The 27,550-nt window shown below is 28.9% G+C and overlaps 1 protein-coding gene across 1 annotated transcript in view; it reads right to left on the reverse strand.

Annotated features, from left to right (window-relative positions):
• Positions 1–18,484, reverse strand: part of LOC129971387 (protein Smaug homolog 1-like) — an 83,033-nt gene extending 64,549 nt beyond the window's left edge. The window contains exon 1 of the mRNA XM_056085107.1: positions 18,207–18,484. The gene's annotated coding sequence lies outside the window, so the exon portion shown is untranslated. The remainder of the gene's footprint in view (positions 1–18,206) is intronic.
• Between the last annotated feature and the right edge of the window lie 9,066 nt (positions 18,485–27,550).

Genomic DNA, 27,550 nt, shown 5'->3' on the forward strand with positions numbered 1-27,550 from the left:
TACTTAAACTAACATACATAAACGAAAAGAAACATAAAAAATTGGATGATTAATATAACAGTGATATATTTAAGAAAAACAACTCATATTATATGTATGATTTTTTTTATATATAATTAATAATCTTTTATTTGTTTCTTTGATTTCGACTTGGCCTCAAAATATTTTAAACATCTTTAAGAATATGTTTGAGTTTTTACTAAAATTATAATTCAAACTGCAAATTGTCAGTACTTATTACTCTTGACGAATAAACTTATCATAAAGCAAACTGCACATTTTCCATGACGAATATACTCGTCAAAAACAGTTAACTGGTTAACAAACAAAAAGCAAGTTTAAGAATTATACAAAACAAAATGAATTCTAAGAATTAAAATGCAGTAAAAAGAAACTGAAAAATCCCTCTCTGTCCACAATTTCATTCGAATTTACTTAGAAAAAGACACACATTCAATATATATATAATGCCTCCAGATTAATTCAGAAACTACAGAGTTCAAAAGAAGGTTCAATCATGCGGTTCCAAACCCCCATCCCAACCATCCAGAAACCAATAGCATTCGAAATGCAAGCTATTTTCCACAACATTCTGCTGCCGATTTTGACATTGGCCCTCGTTGAACTCGCTCACAAGATAAGCAACAGTCAATACGAAGAAAAAGCGTGCGACTTCCTCCGTGTATAAATAAACGCTCTCCGATAAGAACTAATCTATGAATCAAAACTTCCGTTGGTGATCATCACGGCCAGATTTGGAGACCGTTTTATTTCGCAAACACTTCTGCGTACTCTATTTATGTATTGACGCATTGTCAGCCCAGCGGTACGGTTTGAAGCGCACAACTGTACACAGGATTTCGAGGAATGGAAATTGGAATAATACACCTTTTTTTTTAGGAGATGCAGTAAAAATATATATCCTCAAACTCGGTAGTAGGCTATTTATTCATTCACAGTTTTAAGAGTTGTTGGAGTAATCTTGAAATCTTTTTTAATACTTCCTAATTTTAAAAAAAAAACAAACACACATTGCGAAAAAATATGATAATCAACAGGTAGTGATAAGTGGTTTCCCCGAAACTTTCTGGCATACTCTCCAATAAAAGTACTTTTTTATTATTAATCGTATGCCATTGATCAACAACAGTTATGAAAGAGCCTATTAAAATGCGAGTTTCTGCGATTCATCGCTGGGAGGAGATTAAATCCTTCGCATGCAATGACGATTCTGACTTGCGCATCGAATTACTGAACTTTTAATTTTAAAGTCGCCATTCAATGACCGTATAAATTAATTTAAAATGCAAATATCATTTAAAAATGCTTTAAAATAATAATATAAGAGCATTTGTGATATTAATTCCTATAATAAAGAAGTTAAGTAAATTCGTAAGTCAAGGGGTTAATACACAAGCTTGTACATTAACCAGAAAACCGAACGTGTATTTTGGACCGTTTCTCCGATCGATAAAAATCAAAATTTAATACAAAACTATAAATGCGATCAAAAAAAAATCGCATGCCAAATTTCATATATTTAAGTCACTGCGTTTTCGAGTGGAAGAGTTAAAGGTTTATGAAGGTACAGACTGCTAAACGGTAAACTTCAAGACGATTTGGTTTCAAATTTGATACATGTCTGTACTTAGAATGTTCAATCTGTGTACGAAATCTAGCTGTCTTAGCTTTGTAGTTATCATGTTCATTTAAACTCGGACATGCTTCCTTTGAATGGATTTTGTTCAAAATGGATAGAAATCTGGAAATGTTTAGTTAAATCCGCATATTAAATTTCTTCCATCTATCTGAAAGCGGTTTTTTAGTTATGATGTTCATAGAGATGGATATAATTCCAAAAATATATGTTCCGGACTGCGAGAGGTCTGAAATATACAGATTCATCGAATATCGAGTTCGAATTTTTTGACGATTCCAATACTTTTTTTTTTTTTGTATACTTGTATACGCAAAAGTATAATTGTATTACGTATACGAGAAAGTAATACATATTTTGTATATAAGAAAATAAAATTTTAAATGCATGAATTTTTGTTAAAAAATTATATTTGATCCTAAACTTAGTTTCTACGCATTTCGTTTCTGGAAATTTATTATTTATTATTCTTATTCGTTTATTTTTCTTTAGTATATCCAAATACTTCTTTTTATTCATTATGCCATCTATGAAAATTCCTTCTTTACAATTCCTCCCAATGCATTTCTTTACTGGGGAACTGAGATTCCAATACGCTTGAGTATGGGAATGATATTTGGGAAAAAGAGTTCAACATGAGGCTTTCGCCATGAATAGCTCTGACCATCACTTCCAAAAACGTTCAGTCACTGAATATGACGGTATTACAAAAATCTTCAGGCTCTAAAATAAGCTTTTTTATCAAAAGAAATTCTTGTTTCGCTAATGACATTCAAAGTAAAGTTGTTTTTATTATTAAAATTAAATTTCTTGAGCATTTTACTGAATGTTTCAAATAAAAAACATCCTTTCCAATTATTATAGCGTCATTGAAGTTATCCATACATAGTAGCTAAATTTTTTCGCATTTCTTGAATTCTTTCAAATACTCCCCCCCCCAATAATGTTCTGCAAGTTGTCAAACTGATCATTCTTACCGAACTACCTTTATTATTAATCTGGATTTTTTTTATACCTCTGTATATATGTTTTTTTTTTGTTTTTTTTTGCTACTATGTTACGTAAACATTCTTTGCAATTTCAAAGAGATATACTGTGATCAAAAAGATGGTTACTGGTCAAAATGTATTGCCTCTCCTTCAAAATAATATCTTACGATTGCAAAGCATTTTCGGAAACTTCCTAAGAGTTCGTAGCGAATTTTCTTTCATCCAATGAATCGACACAAAACGATAACAACGAAGAAGCAATTTCAACCATGGAAAAAAATAAAATCAAATTTCCGTTTTTTCCATGAAGGAACTTATTCAAAAATGCCTCTAATTGTTAAATTAGGATCACTAAAGTACTATTTGTTCCAGAGAGTAATTCAGCTGACATATTCTCTACCTTCTTTGAACGTTTTATTCCACTAAACAGTCTTGTTTACTATTGTCTTCAAAAGCGTTTCATAACATCCGAAATATTTTTGTCGCAAGAATTACTTTGCGCAAACAAATTTTAATTCATATTCTTTACTCAATTACATTGAATATTGTGGAAAATCGACGAAGTCAAAATTCATATCTCATTAAAAACAAATTTATTTGCAGACAATAAAATCAATTCCTGGCTGTTGCTAAATGTTTATAGAAGCAATGAAAATGTTTTATAACAGCTTGAAGACCATATTTGCTTATAGATGTATTTTAAACTAGCTTTTTCGCCAGGAATATTTGTTATATTTAATTTTATTAAATTCACAGATATCATATAATGTCCATAACTCTATTGAATGTCAGAAATTAAAAAAATATTAGTTTAATAATCTTAGCTCTGTTCATTATATACTTGAGCTTCACAGTTTCATTAAAAACCGAATTGTACATTTTATCGCTATTCTAACTTTAAGGGAATTGCAAATTCACTTTTTATTCGCCTTGTATACTTACCACACAGAATCTGCCTACCTTTCAAAAATGGAAGAAAATCTTGCGACTATATACTTGATGAAACAATAAAAACAGTTTGAACTTCAGGGCAATAATGTAATCTATAATCGAAAATTAGGCTTAAAAAAATTTTTTTTAACTGACAAAAATTAAGAAACGTTTCCACAAATGTTAAATTAGTACCACTGGCAAAATAATTTTTGAAATTTTAAAGTGACGGAAAAACCATTTTTATGCCACAATGTTTTCAGAAGTTATAACGGAAAAACGCTGAAATTCGACTTAATTTAATTAAAATTCGAATGAAAATTTTTTTTAAAAAAATCGCTCCGTTCTACATATTTCCACCCTCCAAAGCATGCGGCAAATTTTTTAGCTATAGACAAATCGTCAAACAAGAACACCAACACTCATATTCATCTTTATTAGTAGTACGGATATAGATGAAGTATTCAAGATATTTTTTTAATCACAGCAGTATTTAACTTCTCCATACATTCGAATTACAATTTTCCGAATATTTTCAGATCCAGGGCTCATTTTGAGAATTACAAAAACTCTGGATATCAAATAACGGTGCAGTGTAAGGGCAAATTTACAATACTCTTTCATTAAAAAAAAAAAAAAAAAAATACTTGTAGCCAAATTTAAATTTTTATGAAATGTGCACTCAATTTTGAGAATTTGAACTCAGTTTTGAAATTTCAACACAAAAAATCTTTCTTTTCTTTCAAATTAATCCTACTGCTTCTAGTTTATATGAGTTATCAAATAGATGGTACATTTTATTTCGAACATTTACTATTATTTCAAACCATTAGAAAGCAAAATAGACTCCATATACTTCAGCATGAACAAATACATTTGTTAAATTAATAGTTACTCAAATTTAAATTTCAAAAATTCTGAAATTCGATGCTCGACTTACATAAGTCATTGTATATGAGGAGATTAAATGGCATATTCCGGTTAAAGCATTTATTGTCATTCTCGTTACAGATATCTCAGGACACCTGGATTGTTTAATTGTCCCGTATGATATTTATCTTTTAAGTTTATAGTAATTTATAACTTAAATTACAACTTTAAAATAATTATTTTATTTCATCAACGCCTTAGATGTGTCAATGCAAGCGAAATGGTCAACATGAAGATCTACTGGCGATAGATTTATGCATTAACCTGATTTCTCGATCTCCATTACGAATCAAAGAATTCGGAGACACACAATGCATTGTATATCTTACTTCTACTTGGCGCGATATATTTGGAATCAGCTTTTATGGCATAAAACGTCACATTCTAATTATCATCATATTTAGCTACAAATCAATATTGCATCACCACTAAATTTGCAAAATTTCTGACGATGCCAGAACACTTATGCTTGAAAAGAGATGTACAAATAGCGGTATCGGAAGGCTGAGAAATGAAATATACGGTTAGAATTAACTCTCTGGGCGGAATATCGGTCATTACGGCCGCTGAACTATATCCTAAGTAATATGATATTCAAAGGATGTTTCATTAGAGGATAAAAGTACTGCTGTTCAGAATACTATATATGTAATGGTATTTTAAAATTTAATATAAATCCTAATTAATTTCCTCATTTTTACCTTAATTTAGCCCATATTATCTGCATTCTAAAATGATCTCTTATTTCTTGATCCGATTCTCCCTTTTTTTTATTTAATTAATTCTGCATGCGCTCAGTAAAACTGCTGAATTCAGCAGGTTCTCACGCTCCGAGTGAAGAGATAAAAATCTTTAATGCTCATAGCATTCTTTTAAAGATACCTAAATTTCCCTTTTCTAAGTCTCCAAGTGTCAAAGAAATCCCTATGAAAATCTTATTGTAAATTGATCGAAGGGGAAAATGTCTGTCTCTTTTGCACTTGTATCGCGATATGTCAGTTTTAACATCGCTTCTTGTACATAAAATGCCTCCCGTAGTGAAATAAATCGGAGTTATAACATTTCAAAAGTTTCTTCTATTTGGCCATGCAAATATTATATAACATTTAGCATCAATCAATCAATGTCGTGATGCATATTCACCGCTGATAATACATGATTGCAAAGGGCCTAAACCCTTGGATCTTGCAACGGTGTCAAAGTGGCTTAGCATGAGCAGTTTCAACAAAATTAGATATTGATATAATTAAAAGGAATACGGCAATAAATACTACAGATTTTTCCTAAGAGATAAGTAAAAGAAAGAGAAAAGAAAAAAAGCCTAACTTATTAAAATGAGCGGCAAGGTGAAGCTCGAAGCATATGGCAATAATACGGAATGGGTGATGCACATTAAGTCTTAAATGAATGCTAATAAATCAACCCTGTCGAAGGGCTTTAAACAGCTTACTCTCAGAGGTTTTTCTTGTTTTCATTTGTTGCGTGATTTGAAATAAAACAGCAGACGGTATAGAAGTGCAATAAATACAATTGTCATAAGCACTTAAATGTTAATTACATTAATACATACAGATTAACGCTTGCGTGGGCCATGGGAAGATTACTTTCCACCTACATGATCTTACAAAATACACTTATGGGAAATACAAAGGGGCAAAAAAAAGGACCCGCTCCATGTGTACAGAATGTGATGTCCCCTTGTGCATTGCAACATGCTTCTCATCTTTTCATTGCAAATAATCACCATTTTTTTTTTTTTTTTTTTTTTTTGTGATTGTAAATGGTTTTATGGGAAGTATACTTCCCACCCCTGAAAGTTTAATGGTAAACATAAAATTCGGTAAAATAAAATATATTTCCTTAAATGCTACTGTTTAATTGTTAATAAAACATAAAAAAGGAGGAGAAATTCAAAAGAGAAAGAAATGGCCCATGAAAGGGTTAAAAGAATCTCTAACATCAATTATTTTAAATGTAACTCTTCTGCGATTTTAATTTTGTTAGTCAAACAAATTAATTATTAAAATCGAAAACAACCCACTTTCATTTTCAATACTTTTTTTGGGGGAAAAAAAAGCGACAAAGTATTTGCACAAAAGAAATGCGTATATTGCAGTGACTAAAATTTAAATGTGAAAAAAAAAAAAAAAAAAAAAAAACTTGGGGAAAAAAAAAGTGCGAGAATGCGAAGCTCTCCGTATAATCTGGAACATGGTTTTTAAACTTTTTCCCACTAGCTATCAGATAGCTACAAAGAAAACTTCCGCGATATCATCTATGCATGAAAAGGTATTTTTAGCTCTTCCAAGTGAACGTGTAAGTAGGGAAAAAAATAGGTCAAAAAAGCATCAACTGGGGATAAGGAAAAGAGAAATCATGCTGAATAAATTTATTCAAATATTTCAATACATTTTAGAATGAAAATGTTTATAGGCTAGGTTTTTCTTATGTATGAATGTTATGGTTATGTTTGAAAATGTTCATAGGCTTCAGAAAAATGTTTAACTGTGTCGTGACACATACGAGATAAAAAATCGTACAAAACATTCTATATAGCAGCCACCTTCGGCACGTAAATATTTCTGAATAATAAGTATTCGTTTAAAAAAAGTTTTCCAAAAATTGAAACTAAACTTTTAGTTAAAAATTACGTTTTTCTACATTGATTCGGAGTATATTAAAGGACAAAAACCATTCTTGCACTAGTTTAAAATTCAAAAAAAATTACCATTTCAATAATACCTACTGACATAATTTTTTTTAATCTTTAAATAAATTTTTCAAAAAATTTTATATATATTTTTCCACAATAATATTTAATATAGTTTATTTATACACAGATGCGTTGCTACGATATTAAATAGATATTTTGCATGCACATTATCGATACTTATAATTAATTATGTAAATATTACTATATAATGTAATTATATAAACTATAATTAGTTATTTATTTAATTATATAAATATTTATATAAATTAATTATGTAATCGCACCTTATAATTAAATATATTATAATCCTTTTTTTTTTTTTTTTCAATTAAGGCTATGAGATTCCAAAATTAAAATTAAAGAAAATAAAGCCTAAAATATTATCAAGTCATGATATTTTGGATTAGAACCACGGATTTTTTGTAAAATTTTCTGTCAATTCAATACATATTTCTTTTCTTTCCCCTCTCCTAGACAATTAGGCTTTCAGAATGCAACAAAATCACACTCATACCAATCTCTCAATTTAACCCTTTGCACTCAGAAAAGTAATTCGATGTATTCACCTAACATAAAGATTTGTTCATTGCTCTGAAAAATAAATATGCATAATTGTTTTAAGTAGAATTTCTTTAAAAATTAATTTACATCTTTTTACCATTCTGTAGATGATTTTAACAATCAAAATTGGGGGGGGGGGGCGTCAAAATGATGCACTGCCTTGAATGGTAAGTGAAAGGTAACATCCGAGTGCAAAGGGTTCATTTTGAAATTCACGGACATTTACTGCTTACCGCATTACATCATAATAAATCGACAGTCGATATGCAAATGGATGTCAGATAACATGTGTGGTGACATTTATTACGTGAATTGAAGTCACTATTCCTGCTCATAAAAATCTTGAGGAGTCTCTTAAAGCTGTACTCGCTGTCACTATTTTCGGCGACCTATAATTATATGCAATTATTCATATCAAAACTCAATCCCAAAGTATGCATTTTAAAATAATCATATAAAAATATTCAAGCATTGTAATGTTTTAAAAATAAATATTGCATTAAGAATAATAGCCTCTAATACTATGAACGCAGGTCACTCAATTTCGCAAAGCTAATTATATATATTTTTGTTACAATTTAAGACAGCACATATAGCTGGTTCCCAATTTTATAACTGAGTCCAGAAATTTAAAAATACAGTCTAAAATTCAACTATATATATCTGATAAGGTAAGTAAAAGATCCCCAAAAGCCGACTGACAACCGATCTCTCTCCAAGATGACTGATCAAGTTTAGTTTAGTTATATTAACATTCCATTCTAAAGCAACACTAAGGCTATTCTGGGACGGATTACGTCATTTTGAAATGCGGTCAGAGACGAAGACGACACCTGAGCTGGCATCTCCCTCCAAGCTACCACGCCACACCACTGGTAGACGTTTAGCCCCGACAGATTTAACATGCACCAGAACCGCTTACACGACGAATGTTCGGTGGACTCGGGTCTCCGAACCTGAAATCCTCCGGTTCCGAAGCCGAGACCTTACCACTAGGCCACTGCGGCCTTCAAGTGACTGATCGATTTGTAATACTTCAGCGGAGAATGGGTTTATGGCCAATTGTTTTTAAATATTAAAATTGCTTTAAATCATTGTATTCCTTGATGACAGCATTAAGCAAAATCGAATTCGCATACTCTTAAGAGGTGATTTTGAAATGATTTGCGGTTGTCATATTGTTATAGCAATTAATAAAATGATTTTTTAATAGTTCTATATTTAAATTTACAATTGCGTTTGAAAAAAGTAACTCGCAAAGGAAAAAAAAAAAAAAAGGATTTTTTCAAAAAAATCTGACTTTTTTTTAAATGAAATATAATATTTATTTGCCACCTCAATTTTTTTTTTAAATGCATATATTTTGCGATATTATTTCATCATTGGGATCCAATCGTCGCCAAGCTTGAATTTTGGCGCCATATCGCAAACGGCAATATTTATTGCCCAGATTTGATTATTAATGCCAAGATTTGTAAAATCTCCACCACAGATACCTCTAATACCCGTGAAATATTATTCATTTATCCGTAATTCGAAATCTATATATAAATTTAAACTAGCCAAACTCATCATTTAAATTTAGGTTTCAAAAATACATATAACTACCCTAATTAACATATAAATCAGTATTATTATTCATCTTTCATCATTACAGGTGTATTTGTTCAGAAGAAAATAGAATTTATAGTTTATCATCCTTTTTTCGTGCCTTTGTCTAATTATTTAATAAGCTGATTATGAGTATTGTATATACTTTTTATTGACTCATAAAATATTCTATTTACGTATAAATCAGTTATTTTTAGAGCACGCGATCTGATTTTTTTCCAAGGCACGTTTGGCTTTTGAATCTAAATGAGCTCGATAAAATCTCTCTGAAATAGGACATTCCGTTTTCTTGTTCAAAATTTAAAATCTAACTTAAATTGTTATTTTTTCTTTTATTCTGAATCCTTGATCCTCATTGACTTCTACTTTAGAATTCTACATAAAGTAAAATAAACCAAATTGACGCGATTATACTTAAAACATAACGAGTTATTTCTAAGCGTCAAACAATTAAAATGATTCCCTAAAGGCATAACAAAATAAATTCCTATTCATGAAACGATGCACTGGAAAACAATAGAACAAATAAAAAGAAATTATCTCTTTTGATTATCATAAAATAAAAATAATCATAATCTTGATTATCATAAATATAAATACCTTTTATTTAACTTGACTTGTTTCATTTGTATAAAGATGTAATATTTGTAACTAACTTTTTTTTCGATTTCTGATGTAAAAAAATGTTTTAAATTAAATATTTCCATGTATTCGCGATAAAAAATAAAACATATTAGCTTCATTTTTTAAACCTTAGTATCAGTTAATCGGTTATTTCAATTAAAGTTTAATTCCGTAATAGTGGTGTCATCTAGTAGTAAACGTAGGAGGATTGGTTTCGAAATCCCATAATATTTGTAATGAATTATTAATTAAAAATAATTAAAATAAGAAAAAGTTTACTTTTTAGCACATTAATAAGTGTATTTTTAAAAATTATTAAATTTATTTCATATTGTTCCATTAAGAAAAATTAATTTTTATATGTTTATGAAAAATTAATTTTTTGAGTGGTTTTTTTAAAAGTTGAGGCAAAAAAAAAAAAAAAACTCTTGCTTTAAATCCACAATTTAAAAAAAAAAATGAAAGTCTTTTAATATGTCAAGAATTTTTAAATTACAGATTCCGATTCCAATATTGAAAACTTTTACGGCTTCGATGAGAGTAACAATCAAAAATTACTGAGGAAACTGGATTCGAAATAGTACACTCGATTTCTGCAAATAAATACAATTAATTTTGTTATAGTAAATTAATAAATCTACCTATATAATCGCATAAATCTCTCACTTTCGCTCCTATTAAATATATTTTTTATCATGTTTCCCAACTTTACATGCTTTTAAGGCAGTGTGTTTTGTTTTGTTTTTTTCCGTCTTTGTTGTAATTAAGCATTCCTGAAAACAAATCCTTCCTTTTCATTCCACAGGTGTTAGCAATTGACTTCAATGCATTTCATTTCTTGTAGTCTATCCTAATTAATGTTCCATTTCCGTAATCTGTTTTCCTAATCATATACACATTCGACATCGAACTAAAGTGTTACCAGCATGTACACATGTAATTGATATTATATGTAGCTGATATTTCGCAGCCAAATTAGGTCACGAATGGCAGGAGCAGAAAATGTTGTGTATGTTGCTTTCAGTTTGGTTTGATTTAGTTATATTAACGTCCCGTTTTAAAACACTGTTGCTATTTTGGGATGGAACTCGTAATTTTGAACCACGATCGGATGACGAGGACGACATCTGAGCTGGCACACCCGTCTCCAAACTTCCACATCACACCAGAGGGAGATCGCTTGACACCGACGGATTTAACGTGCACCATACCCGCTTACACGACGGTCCTTCGATGAAATCGTGTCTCGAGCCTGAAACACATCGATTCCAAAACCGAGACCTAACCAGCAGGTCATCGCGGCTCATTGTGCATGTTGCTTATTAATTATGAACTGTTCTTATTTGAACCACATGATTAACTAGTTCAAGTACCTTTCAAGCAATTCTTAAAGTCATAATTCGAAAGGGGAAAAACAATCACTAAACTCAGCACTGAAGGCCTTGTAATCAGCAAAGTTTAAGGCTCTCGTTATTATTATTTTTTTTTTTCGCTCATCTTAGCCCTGCTGCCAACATATCCAATTAAAACTAAGCAAAAAAAAAGAAGAAAATACTTTCGTTGAGCTACTCAACAATGATGTAGAGACAGCGTTAATGCTACAATTTTTCCGTTTAAATAAGAGTCAAGATGCAAGTTTTTACTCGAAATTATATTTTCTAAAGTTTTCATCTCCCCCCCCCCCTTTTTTTTTTTTTCCTTCTCTCTCTCTCTTCTTCCCTTCTAATTATCTGGCGACAAAAGTTTTTTGCAACTCAAAAAATAAATTAAATAGGGAAAGCTTTATTGTTAAATGGAACAAAACTCGATTTGAAACATATCTATGGCAAAACTTCGATGTAATGCTCTATATTAACAAATTTTCTTAATGACTTTTACTAAATATTGAAGGTGAAAAAAAAAACTCTACTTCTGGATTCTTGTCAATTATGACAAGCACGCTGTTCATTAATTGAGGAAAAAATACCTGCTTCAATGTATCATCAACTTATATATGGTAATGTTTGTAGCAATAAAATTTTAAAATCTAAATTTGATTACTAAGAAATTGAAGATTTTATTAAAAAAATCTCTCAGTTATATATGTAAATATTACTATTATCTCTCTTAAAAAGCAAAACAGATATTTCAAAAATAATCTCCATTATATTCCATCATGAAGTTATACCAAAAAATTTATAAAACCTCAAACGTATATATTTTTCTAGAAACAATGCTTCCCTAGAATAATTACAAACCAATTTGTTGCTCAAATAATAAGGATATGATCTACATTATGCTGAAATATAACTCTTTGAAACAGCTCATTAAATGGTACTCTTTTTGCTTATAGAATTTTCCGAATGGCTCACAATACACCTTAATCTTATGGTGCTCATATCTTGGGTCTCTAATCCTCTTTTAGATATTATTACCACAACTCAGAACATTAAAAGACAGTGCAAACAGACACAGTCGATTAATAACCAATCCAGTCAAATCAGCTAGATTAAATAAATTGATACATCCTGTTTCTGATTACATGCCAGTTAGTTTGAGATAGACCTTGAAATCTTGCATTTCAGTTCGATAACAAGTATAACAATTGAACAAGCACTCCTACTTTTAAACTTCTACACCACACGAGCAAGAGAATGATAGTTAATTCAGAATTAAATGGTATTAATTTTGATGAATTCTAAATAATACACACATACCCTCAATTCTAAGAAATATTAGATAACTTAAAGTATATCAATGGATTGGTAATAATAAAAAAAAAAAAAAAAAACGAAAAATTGAGGTACATTCTTAACAATTATTCTTAAATATTTAAATTACTATAAGAGATAATTTACGATTGAAGAAATCTATATTTGACATTTTTCAGTAAAATGAATTTTTAATATAATAATTTATATACAAGAATTTATAATTTTAATGAAAGAAAAATTCATTATCACTTTTAATGCATCATAAATACTTCAATGACTATAAGGCAATGATTAAGAAGGTATGAAAAAGATGAAATATTTATCAAATATGAAAAACGTTAAATATCTACCATCTATGTAGATCTACTTATTTACAAGTACATATAACTGATAACAATTCAGGTTAACATTTCCCCTAAAATTACTCAATTAACAAAAAAAAAAAAATTAAAACTGAATACATGAAAATGTTATTTGGAAAACTCCTATTTTCTAATTACTTAGCACCAACCCCTATAGTTTCAATAATGTATTGTATATTTATTATAACAAAATAAGTAACTTATTTATCCAAATTTATCATTTCGTATGGCTAGCTTTTAATTTATTTAGCCCTTTTTTCAAAAAAAAATTCTGACAATCAACTGTATGCAGGAAAGTATAAGAAATAACTTATCACTTAAAGTAAGTGTCTCCTAAATAACTCTCCAATTTATTTTGCTAAACCAATCACTTTACAAAAATATGAATTCAAAATTCAACGCTTCATAACAGGAGGCTCTGTTATCTTAAGAAACTTCAGTATTTTATGATAAACCTGTCACATCCAAATAGAATTTTCATGAAATATTTATCATAGAATTCCTTTTGTGACACTTCACTTATAAAGGTAGAAATATTCAAATATAATTCTTCCTGAAACATTTTTTTCTTCTTTGATAATTATAAAAATACTAAAGTAAATGAAGACTTAGCAAACTAAATTAAGAATTAATCAAGCATGTGAAAACCTTTTGTAAAGCAATTATTTTTTACCTTCAAAAATCACTTTTTAATTATGTAGCTTTGAATGAATAGTATAATTAACATAGTTACATTAGAGATGAAATTTTAAAGACGCTTTAAGATGAGGAAAAACAAATATATCTCGAGTTGTTTTAAAATCCCCTGTGTCATTTAAGTAAAAGGTGTAATTATTATAGAAATTTTCAATTCTTTTATTAAACATAAAGCTCATAAAAATACCTAACATCCTAAGTGAAAAATATTAAATAAGAAATTCTATCAATACTTGTATTATTTTATTATCAAACAACACTGCTTAAACAAAAAAAAATTCACAAACAAATTTCCATGAAAATGTTGAACAATTTATGGTAAAACACCAAATTTTACTTTGTATATTGATATTAAAATGAAATTATAAATTAAACAATTGTTCCATTCACTCTATATTTTTCCTTCTATTAATTTATTATTACATGAAGGAATCATTAAGCTTGTAAGGTACATAATTACAAAAATAACATTTTGATATAGTTACAAAGCTATCATATAAGCATACAGAAAAAAAAATTAAATTGTTATTAATTATTATTTTTAGGCTTCAAATCTCCCATTTCTTATGAAACAAATAAGGGGCAAAGTATTTTTGAAGTTGAAAAAAAAATTTCTACTTTTTAAGATAGGTTAGAAATTTACCTCTAATTTGGTAAATAAACAGTCTATTATTACTATTGGTAAATATCTAAATGATTCTTAATGTTTGAATACCATACTTTTTGGTGATAGGGACAAAAAAAATCTTTATAAAAAAAAAAGTATCTTGCAGGCAAACTGTTATATTTATAAATGCATGGATCGAAAGAAGACCTTTCAAAGAATGTTGGCCCACATTCATGTATCACAAAGATGAAAACTAAGGAAAATCTTTATACAAGTAGCATAACAGTAACACAATAACTTTTAATGTAACACAAGCCCAGAAACATAACTTTTCTTTTTCTCAAGTATATTAGCTAATATAATATTAACTCTCTTATCCAGCATAGATTATGGATTCCAACTACAGATTCTATCTATATTTTACTCAATATAACATATTTAGACAAGTAATTCCTTCATTTCCATCTACTTTCTTCCTAATATAATTTTTTTTTACTGTAAAATATTTTTAAATTCTAGTAAACGTAATATAATAGCTGAATCCCAGGTCATTCAAAACTGTATAGATATCTTGAAAGCAAAAAAAATACAATGAGGTATCTGCAATCTTTAAAACAGGGATTTTTAAACTTTTAAACACTGAGACTCACTTTTTAGAAACTGAATTTATAGCCATCTACATCATTGTCACCTGTTGTTTTTCTTTTCTGAACAACTCACACTTTTCCCAAAAAAGGGTTTTATGGGGTAAAAAGTAACTTTTGTTCAGATGTAACTTCCATTATTAAATATAATGTTTACACAAATGATAATGCACTGCTTCAAAAATAATATATACACGAACTAGATTGAATGTTCAAGTAAAAGAGGTTTCTGATTAGGTAGGCAGTGTCTAAACAGACACGACTTATTTGTTTGATTATTGTGCTTTTCTTTTTGTTGCTTTATTGCTATGTGGCTAAATAATGAATCTAAGCCCACATCGTATTTTTGTAAATTGTGAAAAACTGCATTTACATTCAAGGATTTTTTTTTTTTTTTTTTTTTTTGCATTTTACAGTTTTAAAATTCCTACCTAAATAATAATGATATTTTATGGCAAACAAATTGTCATCTTTAAACACTATCAAGTTTTCAACAATTGGTTATTATGAACTTCTTAATGTTTAATATACAATTTCTAACATTTTTGTCATATGCAGCATTTGGGTACAAATGTTAGAAGACTATTAATTTTTTTTAGAAAAAAGAAAACTTATGTTAATAAAAGAGTAACATAACTCTTACGTTCAATGAAAAAGTAAGAATTGTAATATTATAGATTTAACACAGTGATAAATGAAAATAGCGTATCTTTATACATATCAGTAAAAATAAAATTATATAAAAAAGATTGTTAAAGCAAATGCCTAAAAATATCATCGAAACACTATTTCAGTTCAAAATCAAAACTTAAGAGTTGTTACTATTTTAATTGTTAAAAAATTACTTATATAAATTATATAATAACGAATTATAATAAGTAGAAATTTATGAATAAAGAAAAAAGCATTCTATTTTAGAAGAGATCGGAGTCTCGAATAATCTCAAAGATATAGTAGAAATCTTCATGTTGTGCTTTAGAAATATAAAGGAACACTTATAAAGAAATTTAGAGATATTTATTGAGTGTAATATACAGTAAAATGAAAGAGCTTTTTCATCTATTTCTTAATATATTTTAGAATATTCACTCTTTGTTTAATAGATACTGAACATTTTTTACAGATCTTAAATGTTTAATACATTTAACAGAGTTGGATTCTAACCAAGAGCCAATTAAAGGTTGGTCAAAGTTGTTAAGTGGCAAATACATCCTTAACAACTGATTTAAACATCAATGAAGTAATAATTTAAGAATATAAGATGATGAAAACTTGTTTATACTACCTATTAAAGATTCAATAAAAAAGATTATTGGGTATTTTAATAACTAAACACCAAAAAAATATTTAAAAATATTACAGTTACAGTTATTTTCAAATATAATAACGATAAAAATAAAAGCAAATAATATAAACAGAAAAAGAAAAGAAAAAATTTGTTCCATCTAAATTTTGAATTAATTTTTGGAAAATTTTTCATGCAATAATAAAAATGCATTAAGGAATGAAATTGTTTTTCTTTAAAGTAAGGGAAAAAAATATCTGTTTGCTTTTAATTTATCATAACATAATTAAGGAAAAAAATAATAAATGTCATGATATGATCATTGTGTTGAAATATACATTAAAAGTGCACATAAAAGAAACTTCCTGATATGATTGCAATGAAATATGCATAAAAAAATTAAATTCTTTAGATAAAAATCTTAAAATTGTAAATTTTTTAAATAACAAAGCTATGCCTATACAGTTATAATACTTCTCTATGATAAATATTTAGAAATTTGATACATTTGGCTTAAAAGTATTTTTTTTTAATACTGAAAAAAATTATCATATAAAATTTATATTAATGTTTAATTAATAAAAAGATATCAACTGATGAAAACAAAAAATATATACAAAATCCATCCAACCCCTTTTTTCGTGAAAATTATACACCTAGAAATCTCAGCTGTAAGCAATTATATTCTACAAAATTTATTGAATTTCAATTGCTAATAATAGCCCATTTTAAACAAATTAATGCAATTGGACTACAGAAACATCACTAAAAAAAACCTGCATGTAACTGTAAATATGAGATTAATAGGCCCACAACATTAAATCTAAATTACATAGAAAAACAAAGAAAAGTAAAATTATACAGCAACATAAAAAATAAATAAATATTTTTAAAAAACAAATATAACAACAAAAATTTAAGGCATGGTATAAAAATAAAAAACTAACAAGCTAATTTTGGAATTATTAAATAAATCAAAATTTTTTAAATGTATGTAAAATAAATTTGAAGTCATTTACAAAATATAACATTTTCATCTTATTAATAGAATTTATAATATAATAAATTAGGCAGAATATTTAATTTTTAAACATGTAGTAAAATTTTAGAAAGAAAAATATGAACATAAATGGATTAATATTATACTGAGAAAAAAAAAAACAATGGACATATAATAATCGAATACAATTTAAGTAGTGAATAAATTATCGAAAAATAAGCAATACATGTTGAAAAATATCGAAATTTGATCCGATTCTTTTAGCAAAGTAGTTCTATATTTTAATGAAATAAATCTCCCCAACAAATAACAACGGGAAGTATTTAAAATATTTTGATCTACATTTAGATATTGTATTTAGAGTAAATATTTTGGAATTCATCATAAATTGATCATAAGTCTTTATTCATAATAAGATATCATTCATCATTCCAGATAATCATCATAAATATTTTATTGTATTTAAATACGATCCGAAACGACATTTTAGAATGTTTTATATCATAATAACATGAACGACCTCCTTTATAATTGTCATATAATGTTCTGTGCACCCAACGCAATCCACAGAATTGTTTACTTTTATATTTCTCCTATGAGAAAAATTAAACTGATCGCGAGATAAGATGTCGCAGATATCAGCTGACGGGACATACAAGTTCTATCACACAATTTTTTTTCATTACATATAGTTTTTACACTTAACTAGCGGCAAATTTCACTGAAAACATTATACATAATCGGCAATCAAGATACGATCAGATGATTGAGAAGCAATTAAAAAACAATCATTTAACGACGATGTCTATTTAAGCCTACTACCGCTATATCAAATGAACTTCAAATAACAGGAAAGGACGTAAGGTACATCAATTTGGTGAGAATAACAGAAGATAACACTCACACGATCCGAGGTATCAGACTTTAATAGTGCGTATCTCAAGCATGCTGTTTCTCATAAACATCCATCTTTCCGTCCATTTTTCGCCATCACCATGGCACATGGAATCCTTTATTTTGGACATAAACTCATGCTTCGTTTTTGTTCTGGTACATGACGTCACCGGATGGCGGGAACCCGGAACTCGTTTTTAATTAATAACAACTAACTTCGCGCTGTTATTAAATTATCGAATGTAGGAAAAAAATTAAATTAAACTGTAAGTATCAAAACTCCGCAAGTAAACTTATCAAAAAAAAGCAAGTAGAGAAATTATTGTTCAAAAAAGTCCTAATCTCTTGAGAAACAAATGTTCCAACCGCATTTGGAATAACGGAACGAATATTATGATTTGAGGATATGTGCTGCCATCTGTTGGTATCATTTTAAACTGATTTTGTAAACAAAGACTAAATTTAACTGAAGTACAGTAGCACCAAAATAACCTGGGTTGTGATGTTGCAAGAGCTGCATTTCAGCCGACCATTCAGAAGTCACGTGGACGCCATGTTACTTCTCATAATACAAATAATTTATTTATGTTTTTATTCAAATCCAAGTATAAAAACAAATAATTCGTTAATAAAATTTAGCAATCTTCTTCAAATATAATCATTTGTCAAAAATCAGCAAATTATGTTAAATTTCTGTTCTATAACAATTCTATGGGTGGATAAAAATACCGTTGTAAAAACATCAATAAGGAATGCCATGTAAGGAATGCGTAATTATTCTTGAAACACCATTAGAAAAAAAATCCTACAACATCACAGATCAAACTATTCATATTTCATATAGTATTTGTAAGGATAAAGGCTATTCCATTCCACTCCCAAACTCAGCATTTCAAGATGGACTCTTTTGTACCGCTTACCAAGTTCTTCATTCAAATTAGATTAATTCATCAAGAAAAAGCACTTACAGAGTGGAGATCTAAATGAATATCGTTGCTGTAACTTTTCTCAGAATTAAAAATACAAGAAATTATGGAGAAAATAACAAACTTAGAAAGCATATTGTAAATTTAAACAGAAAATTTTAGAAGAATCTCAAAGCATGCAGCTATTTCATCGTCATTAAATTAGTTGATTATAATCTTTCTAAATGCATGCATATTCCTTAATTAACGTGACTAGTAACAATAAAAAGTTCATAAATGTTCAGCAGTTTCTAGGAGATAGATTCTACAACAATCTAATTAACAATGTTTGATAAGATCGTTACACTTTTTAAAGCTTCTAAACTTTCAAGTTTCATAATTTATCCCTCCTGCTTCACATATTGCATCCATTTGAATCAAATGCATTTTTTTTCGATGCAGATTTAACGAGCGTAAATTTTATTGCATCAGAAATATCCTTATTGGAAAACAGTATTCGCAAAACAGCTTTCAGCTTCAATATTTGACAAAAAATTGAAGAGAAGGCGCAATCTCAGAAAAGTATATGTTGAATAAATAGGTTTATCCCCATATTTTGATTTACGAAATAAATGGGTCTAACTATGCATACAAGAAAGTGAAAATTGTCAAACTATTAGCTTACTATTAAAAATAGACATCAACTTTCCCATGAAATTTCCCATTAATTTTTTTTTAACTTACAGAAGTATATAATGATACATGTACTTGTTAATTTTTAAAGTTAAATATTATTGTTCCGTTTATGTGTTTTTAAAAATTAAACGAATAAAATAGAATTTTAAATTTGATTACCAGTGCATAAATATACATAAAAATTTAACTCTGAGAAATTGACTACAAAGATAAGTTTTTGAAAAAATCATCCTTTTTTCTATAAGAAGAAATTGTGTTTTATGTTTGAAAGTGTATTTTACTAGTTAAAATTATCGAAAGACCTTTTTTAATGTCAGTTGGTTGTGAATTTGTTGAAAAAGCAGATTTCAAGATTTCATAACAGTTATAAATTAATTACTGAGAAGATAAAAAAAATTAAAAATTTTAAAACATTGTTTTTTTAACGTGTTTTAAAAGAATTTTTCAAAACATTGTTTTATTTCCTTACATTTTTGGTCTTTTACTTTTGTTTCAGTGTTTAGTATAAGATTTCCATTGACATCTTGAAGGTATAATAGTTATACTTTCAGAAACTCAAAAGAAATCCTAGCTGGAGCTCATAAGTAATTCTGGCAAGGAAAGTGTCACAACGCTATTAACAAAAGATATCATTTGATATCTCTACAATTTTGTTCGATATTCCGAATGCCTTACAGTATTGTGATAATGTTGTAACGATATTAATGGCACTTTGAGCTAATAGGGAATAAGAAATGTCCAATTATCCCCTGTGTAAAGCCATAAAGCAGCAAACAATAGACCAACTGTATAAAACAAGGTTTTTTTTTTTTTTTTTGTAAACACCTCAAATTTTAATTCGGTTAATTCTCAGCAAGTCATTAACCCTTTAATAGTTTAGTTCTCTTTACAATATAATTTTTTAACATAATCTATTTCAGAAATAATTTTATCGGAATCATTCACAGAACACTTGATTTACTACTGGATTCTACATGCTTTTTTGCACCAAATTGCTAAGAGCTTAACTTAAGCTTAGAAGTTTATAAAAACGACAGTTTCATGTAATCATGAAGCCCGACAAATAGGGGATTAAAGTTCATATGCATAACCACAAACCGATTGAAATGGTCAATGAATGATTTCTTTAACCTTTAAAATAGTTAATGCACAAAATATTGTTACGAATCTGCAATGTTGCTTCTCAGCACAGCTAATTCCATCGTAGAATTGGCAAATTTACGAACAGCTCCATTGAATATTGATCGAATGCTGGATCAATTACTCTCGAGCTTGTCGACAAACTTGTAGATTATTTGACGACTTGGCGACGAATTTGGCTATTGAATTGATTTTACTAGAATTTTCCAGAATTTTGGCAACAAGACAAATAGGAAGTGAGTTATGCTCCAGAAACTATAAAAGGCTGCCCAAGCGGAAGTTAGTTGTATAGAGTGGTATAGTGAGTCAACGACGAATTAGTTGGATCATCCAGCGACAAGCGTTGAATGGAGCTCAAGCAATTAGTGGATTGAAAATAGGTACCGTGCGCCGAGCTTTGGGGACAAGTACTGAAGTAGCACGAGTTCATGTGTGAAGTAGCTAGTCTTATACTAGTGAGTCGGTAGTTGGGTACAGCTAAAACAGGGAGATAATATATAATAGCAGGCTTTTGGAGAGATCTTAATGAATAGATACGTAGATTCCCTCTTTCTGCAGAGTTCAGTCTGACCGCTTTGTGTATTGTGGTTGTTGTTTACTAACAATTACTACTTGTAGACTGCTGTTTGTTCTGCGTTGCTTGTGTACGTCTCGGCTGTGTTTTGTCGTCTGTGTATTCATGCCTTCGTATTAATAAACGTCATTATTAGCTATTGAGGCCTGCTGTCTGTGTTACACCATACACCCACTATAAGCTAATCCGTTTAATTTTTAGCGGAATTTAATTTGTCTATAACAACATTTAATTGAAAATTTTAGACATCATTAATTAAGGCAATCAATGGTTCCCAAAGGCGGTGAGAAAAGAGATGCTTTAATACATATTTTTCGTTAATAAAAAATGGGTATTTTAAAATATTCATACAAAAAAAGTCGATTTTTATTTTCTAAACCAACAAATTTATTAATGCAATTATTTATTTTTTTTAAATAAGTAAATTCATTTCTTAAATAGGAGTTATTCAACAGCATTTTCCTTTTGAAGTCATCTTTTTTGAAACTTTTTGAAGATTGTCCACGAAAGCTGCGCCAGACAATTATACGAATTAATTAGTTAATAATAACAATAGTTAATACAAATTGATTAGAATTTAATAGAAAGTTTGCTGTATTTAGTTAATATGGAAACCAAAACTTCGCATATGTTCATATTATTTATTATTATTATTTTTCTTTTTTAATTCTGTGCATAAATATATTTCCTATTTAAATTTTAATAAATCTGTAGTAATAACATTATTAACAAAAAATCATTATTTTTATTTATTTATCCTCAACGCAATCATTTATTCATCAAACGAAGCAAATAAAATATTTAATTGAGCTCGAAATATGATCTTGGCGATTTTCAGGCAATCTGAGCAATTATCACTGGAAAGAAATACATATTCTTAAAAGTGAGCATTTTCTTAAGTAAATTTAATTATTAGATGCAACTCAGATATGCTCATAAATCATTTCATAGTGTCAGAATTTTTTTATATAATTTTTATCATAAATGCGTTAATATTTGGTAAAAATGTTTAAAAGCATTTTAAAAGAATGAAAACTTCAGTAAAAACTAAAATAATTTATGAATTTGACAAATATCAGCAAAAGTTGAAATCAGCTTTATAGTTTTTGAAGGAACAGCAAAGATCTTTAAAGCATCTTTTTATTTTCTCGTAAACGAAATATATTGTAAATCATCAAAAAATTCCAACTCGAGATGTTGATAATCACCACATTTCAGAACCACCATACCGAGTTCGAAACATATGGTTATTTTCTCGTATATAGAGAAAGTATGGTAATCATCCAAATATTCGAAATCGAGATTTCGGTCAATCTCCAAGTTTTACACTTCCCTAAGTTCGAAAATCACAATTTTGGAAAATATCTGTCCATGTGACTATGAAAAAATTCAAAAACGCTTTGAGTTAAATGGATGAAATTTGGCATACAGTTCTTAAACCAAATTTTTAGGTCCTATTAAATTTTAAGCAAAATCTGTTCAGAAGAAACATGTCCAGCTGATCGAATATAAGTTAATCCTTTCTAGGGCCGTGGGAAGTATGCTTCCCACCAAATTTATCAATCTTTGTATGAAATTATGTAGGTTGGCAAAAGTTCTGACAAATTATTTTAGTAAGTCAGAAACTTAGATGCTTCAGTTCTTTATCTCAGACAAAGTGATGTGTCTTGATTTGTTACTTAATTATTAATTAACCAAATTAAATTGATCTAATAAGCTAAATGAATCCCTTTTCTTATTCTAATTTCAAACCTAAAAATATTTTAACATAATATGACTAGGAAAAAATGGCCCTTTAAAGGGTTAACACGATAGCTACAGAACGAAGAGAGCTAAATAGATAAGATTCGGTCCACAGATTTAACATCTATAGTGTAGACGCCTGTCAAAGTTTGAGCCAAAACCAACAGAGTGTTGACTGTCTGTTGGTCTGTACTTTCAGAAAATTGTTAACGCGATAATTCAAGAACGCAGTGACTTACCTATATCAAATTAGATATGGGATTTTTTTGGTTACAAATGCAGTTCAGTGTCAAATCTTTGGCACAATGGATTAAGAAAAATGCGTCTAAAGCACAAATTTGATTTCCGGATTCTATATTCCCGTGCCAGGGATAAATCGCCAAGGATGACACAACAGATTCAATAAGTGTCAAATTAGACAGTATGCGAGAAAGTTTCTAGGAAACCACTCCCTCTGTCTGTTTAAGAACCGGATAACTCCAAAAAAGCTTTGAGCTTAAATAAATGGTATATGAAATTCGCACAAAATGTATAGACTAACTCATCTTTAGCTAACTGTATAGACTAATTAATTTTGAATAAAAAACATTCAAAGGAAGTCAGTTTGGTTGTCCAAGTGCAAGTGAAAGCGTTACCTACAAAAACCAAAAAGCTAGATAGATGGAATTTCTTCCACTGATTTGTCATCGAAAATGTAAAACTGCATAAAATTTAGAACCAACTCAATGGAGGTTGTTGACCTCAATCGTCCTTCATTTCTGAACGCATGTTAGTGGGATTGCAATACCGGTATACCGAATACCGGTATTTTGAGCCATTTTACAATTTCGTAATACCGGTATTTACAAGTTTAAATACCGGTTTTTCGGTATTTACTATAAATTTTTTGAATTGTCTCCTCTATATGTTCAAGGATCGCCAACATAGCAAAATAGTATACGTTTTTGTTTTTATGTCTCCTCAACTGGCGAAATTAATTAGCTAATTAATGGCTTAATTAATTGCTTAAATCTAAATTAGCGAAACATGGATTATCCCTGAAAGAAGATATTGTATCTATAACGACTAATGGAGCAATAGTTATGAAAAAATTTGGAAAGTTGATTGGTGCAAATCAGCAATTGTGATATGCACATGGAATTCAATTAGGAGTAATAGATGTATTATACCAAAAAAAATAAAGAAAGAAAGAACAGAAGAATCCAAATGCTGTGGATATAGAAACTTCGGATTCCGACATTGAAGAGAGTAAGAGTGAGAGTGATATTGACAATGAAGATAATGACAATGCAATTGTTGAAGAAGATATTGCTAATAAGGATTAAATATTAACCCATCAAGAATTGCTTCCTATAATTTATAAAGTTCGAAAAATTGTTAAGATATTTAAACTTTCCCCTACAAAAAATTCCATATTAAAAAATATATACTAACTAAAAATAAAACAGAATATATGTTAATAATATATTCTAAGACACGTTGGAACAGTTTACTCCTAATGATGGAACGGTTTTTGAAATTTAGAAATCCTATCCAAAAAGCAATAATCGATTTAAACCTGCAAATTAATTTTTTCAGACAGTGAATTCGTCTTAATATCCAGAACTATATCAGCTCTACTTCCAATAAAACTGACTATAGAGGCATTAGGTCGGAGAGATTTTAATTTATTAACAGCTAATGCAACAATAAATTTCATGTTGCAATCATGAAAGAACAGCACAAATCACTATCCGAAGAACGTAGACGTAGATGCGAAAAGAGCGTTTTCGACAGCTGGTAATTTTTACACAAAATTACTTTTCAGCTTTAATAACAGTGCAACTGATGCATTATGTTTTTTAAGATCACATTTCAAAAATTTGTAATAGTACCACAGACTGAATAGAGATATTTACACTTTTTTTTTTTTTTTTTTTTTTTGTGATTTAAATAAATAAGTTGTTCCTTTACTTTTTTGTGATTCTTTATATACTGTTATAATTTATTCCATATTATTTTTTGTGATATTACACTCTCTTATAAAACTGGCAAATAGAACAAAGAAACATCTTGTTTTCTTTCTTTTTCTAAAATTTCTAATTCCGGTATTAAAACCGGTATCCCGGTATTAAGATCTAAAAAATACCGAATACCGGTATTGAAATTTTGGTCCGGTATTGCAATCCCTAGTGGGATTGTCCAAAAGCGTTACAACTTTGAATAAATGAAATTTCGTTCATAGTTTTGAACGAAATTGAAAGGAAGATTCTTTCACATTTTGAATCAAATCTGTCAAAGTATTGACCGCTTGTCGGTTTCCATTTTCACATGCGTATAAACGCAACAAGTCAATAACTTAAAAAATGAAATTTGGTTTTAGTTCTTATGACTACAATTTTAAATCTATATAAAAGTTTTGATTTCAGCCATTCAAGAAAGAAGGCGTGAAAAATATATATTCAATATTTTAGTTCTTTTGTATTAATCGCCTGCCAGCCATAAAAAAAAAAAAAAAAAAAAAAAAAAAATCCAAAGATCATAAGCTATATTCACGCCAAAGATTGATATATCATTACTTCTGTTCACTATAGGCACGCTATTAATACACACTTATCTGTTTCCTTTAGTATTCTGCGAAGTACACATTTCTGATGTGTTGGATTGAAATTAAAATTTGAATACTCATGGGAGATATTGGATGGGGGATCATTTGAATACTCATCAAGATGCAAGATCTACGCCCATACGTCATGGCAGAGAACAACTTACATGGCACTGGCATATAACAGTTACGAAATATTAACTTTTGGCGTGAATTTGGCATGTTTACTCAATCTATTGTGCCATCCTTGGCGAATAATTTGGCGAATAATCCCTGGTTAACAGTATTCAGAAATCGCATTTCTCTTTTAGCCACGTTTTTCTCAACAAATGTAACAATAAATTGACACTAAACTGCATAGTCAGAAAATCCAATACCAAATTTGATATATTTAAATCATTGCATTTTTGAACTATCGCGTTTACATGTTTCTGAAAGTACAGACCGACAGACAGTCAGCCCTTTGTTGATCCTGGCTCAAATTTTAATAGGTTGCACTATAGAGGTTAAATCTGAGTACCAATTTTTATCAACCTTGCTCTCTTCGTTTTGTAATTATCATGTTAACTTATATTCAAACAGCCGGATTTCTTCTGAACAGATTTTATTTAAAATTTGATAGAAATCTGCAAATTTCATTTAAAGCTCTTATATCAAATTTCATTCGCCTAGCTTGAAATATTTGTGAGTTATCTTTGTCATAGGCAGTCAGATGACTATTTTCTAAAAATGCGTTTTTCTTACTAAGGTCTATAACATGGAGATTCGTTGAAATCTAGAGTTCGAAAGTCTGTGCTTACTATACTTTCTGAATACTACATATACGAGAAATGTAAAAAAAGCACAACATCAAATTTCCGTTTTTTTTTTTTTTTTTTTTTCTCTTTCTCCTTCTAATATTGTCTTTAGGCTAGAATAATATCTGTAAACTATATGATGTGAGACAAAACTGTTCGAAATATTTTACAAGGTAGAGTGTTAAATTTAGAGTTATTTAAATTGGTACATTGTGAGTTTTTCGATAGTAGATGTGCACCAAAAGATTTTTTAAAATTTTAATTAAATTTTCAATTAATTAAATTTTAATAGAAATTTTAATTTTTTTCCTCAAATGCTTCGAAGATATCATCGCACAAAATAATTTTTACATGGTTTGAAAATTCAAATCATTAGCTTTTCAGTGTTATCAATTTCACTTCCATGAAATTTTTTGAAAATTATTTTCTTGTATATGAAATAAATAATGAGCAAATTTCGTAGTCGTTCAAAAGTTCAATTCGAGATGTTATCGAATCCCCACTTTTGAGATCTCTTTGAAATTTTGTATACGATCTTGTATTTAAAATTGTTATTGCGCCTGATAAAAAAGGTCCCAAACGCTTACTCGATTTTCTTTCCCATGCTATGAACCACAAAACGCTCATGAGTGGAATTGGAAAATAAACATCTGAACACTCACTTGCTCAACCAAAGCTACCTTCTTCCCCCCAAGATTATGTGGGGGGTAGCTTCTTTTATTAGGGAGTACGTCCCTCGGATTTAATAAATTTTTACAAAATTATTTATGGAGATTATTATACATAGCAGTGGCTTCGGACTGCGAGATATAAAGAGTTTTACTTGTTTTCTATTATAACTTGGGAGAAAATTATCCCAGAAAAAAATTTGTTTTTATCTTAAAATTCAATAATTTTACATTTTTAATATTTCAG

The sequence above is a fragment of the Argiope bruennichi genome, chromosome 6, assembly GCF_947563725.1.
Source record: "Argiope bruennichi chromosome 6, qqArgBrue1.1, whole genome shotgun sequence".
Lineage (NCBI taxonomy): Eukaryota > Metazoa > Arthropoda > Arachnida > Araneae > Araneidae > Argiope > Argiope bruennichi.